Source organism: Squalius cephalus (assembly GCF_949319135.1).
Source record: "Squalius cephalus genome assembly, chromosome: 10".
Classification (NCBI taxonomy): Eukaryota; Metazoa; Chordata; class Actinopteri; order Cypriniformes; family Leuciscidae; genus Squalius; species Squalius cephalus.
The window spans coordinates 34,015,473-34,018,438 of NC_137131.1; the positions used below are offsets into that span (position 1 = coordinate 34,015,473).

A 2,966-nucleotide genomic window follows, 5' to 3' on the forward strand; every position below is an offset into this window, starting at 1 on the left:
GCTGCTGCTTGCATTGATTAGCCTACTCGGTCAGACCTGGATTATTTTATATCTGCCTGTTGAATTCTTAAATTTTGAGCGAATTTAAGTTGATATCAATGAAGAACAAAAGCTGGAATGTGAACAGAGGAAGGGTTCGTACGTGGTCTGTAAAAATACTGGCGATATCAGGTAAGAAAACATTTTTCAGTCCTTATAGCAGTCAGTTAAATTAACGTTAACGTTTATGGACATGAGAAACGTTAACAGTCATAGGCTTAATGCAACCTTATACGTTCAATAAGTTATCTCTGTGTGTGTTTTTGTACTGCTGTAGCAATATAAGCACGTATTTCAATGTAATTTAGTACCATCTGACATTGCTGTGTTTTGTTGTTGGTAACGTTGTGTGTTTAATGTCAGCTAACCTTAGTTTAAAAACGCATGAGAGGTAAAAAAGCGTTGGAATGAGTAAAGTGATAAAACAGTCATTTATTCGTTAGAAGTATGTTTACATAACCTCTTCAAACACTGATAACAGTATTGGAAATATATTTGTTTACAATTTTTTTTTTTTTTTTTTTTTTTTTTTTTGTGTGTGCTTCCCTTGCAATGATACACATTTCTGATGGGATTGCCATGCTTAAAGTTTATGTTTACATTTTTAATCATCATGTAACAACTAACAGTCTCAAAGATGACATTACTAGGGCTGGATTTATTGGATGGGATGCACGCTACAATGTTCCATTCATTCATCAACTGAAAACAGGTTGACTAATCGATTCTTGGGATTTAAGAATTGATATTGTTTCGTAAAAATGAGAATCAAATAAAATCGAGAAATCAATATTTTTTACCCAGCCCTTGACATTACTCAGTTCATGTAGTGTGAATGTTATAATGGCAAACGTTGTTTTTTTTTTTTTTATTTAAGATTGTTTGAAGGAATGATATAAGAAAATACTGCTTTTTAAGGACTTTTCATTGAATAATTTCTTCTTTCCCCCTCTTCAGATTCGCCAAGGACCAGCTGATTACTGGCAATTTGGTGGAGGATTATTCTTTAGCTGCTACATTGCACTATCACTTCTGGTACAGATTCATTGGCCTTTTGTGTTATTTTTTATTTTACTTGATTTAATAAATTACTTTTAATTAGTAGCCTACAATGTATGGTTAGGATTCTGAATTAAAACAGTGTAATGTTTCTCCACAAATATTATCAGAAATATACGGAGCCCCCAGGGGTCAGGCAAATTGTTGAAACAATATAAACCTGCATTGAAAGATATAGGCCTAATTCAAAGAGCAACAGACCACAACCCTCTCAGCTCAACACCACAATTTGTTGATTTCTTCATCTGTTTTAAAGATGAAATCATGACCTTATCATTATAGTAATCGTAACTGACACATGGGAGTAATATTAATTTTTTTACAATTCCATGTTGGGGCTCTGAAGAATTGCTTGTGTGAATACATAAAATGTGTTTTAGAATGGATAGTGTTGTATACTTTGTTTTCTACCCGACTAATTGAACTGTAAAGTGAAAATCTTGTACATGACTTATTTTGTATTGAGTTTTTCTTGCTTTTATTTATACAGGATAGTACAGACAGCAGGCAAGAAGTGAAGAGGAAGTGATGGCATCAGGAGCAGCACAACCAAAAGCTTGTGACCCCATGGAAGTTGTCCGAGTGCGTGGAAGAACAAGTGTAAGTGCAGAAGCCGATCTTAGGATGTAGTGGAGGAAGTGTATATGAAGAAGATATAAAGGAGCCAACTTGTTTAGTTTTTAAAATTGAACTAAGAGCCAGTGCAAATGTTGTAAAACAGGAGAAATATGTTCTGTAACATAACATTAGAGCGAGTAGACTTTGTAAAGTTGCTACTACTTACATGTCAAGTGATAAGCAATATTTGAGTTGGATGAATGATGGGCAAATATTTGGTTTTCTAACTTGTCCTGGGAACCCTCAGTACTGCACACCCACTTCAGATCTTGCAGTTTCTATAAATGAGCTAATGTGATGAATCCGGTATATTAGATGAGGGAAACGTACAAAGTCTGCATCTGAAAACTTAGGCAGCTGACTCATTGCCTCGCTGCCCTATCAGGCAACGACTTAGCAGGCAGCGTTTACACACTAAGGTGCCTCACAAAACCGATTTAGTTTAGTTTTTATTTATTTGAGCAGTAACCATTCTGATTTCAGACAGACTTATGAGGCAGCATAACGGTTTAATGATCTTCAACACTAATTATTTTTTAGAAATTACTTCAAAGTGGTAAAAGTTGGTCAAAATGTACATTTTGTGCTTCCAATATGTGCAGTGCAGGGGGTGTTCCAGGACAGGTTTGCAAACCCCTTATCTAGATACACTTGATGTGGGGCACCAAAAGGCTAACCTGACACATCTGATTGAACTGTGAAAAGGAATTAAAAAAGTGGCATAATGGTTGACTGATTTATTTTCTCTTTTCAAAGGGCCGTTGGGAGAGCGACAACAGAGGAGTGAGAAGCTGCACGGTTATTGTTTTGTTTGTGAAATGGTTAATTTTTCAGATATGCATATATAACGTGTGCATATATATATATATATATATAACTTTTTTCTTTTCTTGTTTTGTGATACTTGTACTTGCTTAATAAAGTAACTTTAAAAGTGAACTACTGGTTTCTGTTCATTGAATACCTTTAACATTTTAGTATAGTTTAGTGGATTACATGTAATGATTGTATTTAGGGGTTTACTGTAAAATAAGGTAACCCAAACAGACAAATATGGTAGCCCATATATATACCCGTTGTGGCCCATAAGAGCCCTAGATAAGACCTATCTGGGTCCCATCATCAACCCATCTGGGCAGATTCCTGTAGGCCCTAAATGGGTGCTACCTAGGTTACCCATATGGGCCATATATGGAGCCCATCAAGAGCCCATCATCAACCCATCTGGGCAGACTCCTGTATGCCCTAAA

General features: G+C 35.7%; 1 long non-coding RNA gene across 1 annotated transcript; it reads left to right on the forward strand.

Annotated features, from left to right (window-relative positions):
- The first annotated feature begins 1,011 nt into the window (after nt 1–1,011).
- Nucleotides 1,012–2,559, forward strand: LOC307165737. Its single transcript, XR_013822538.1, has 3 exons — nt 1,012–1,074; nt 1,589–1,698; nt 2,473–2,559. It is a non-coding gene; the product is annotated as an uncharacterized lncRNA (long non-coding RNA).
- Nucleotides 2,560–2,966: the final 407 nt, after the last annotated feature.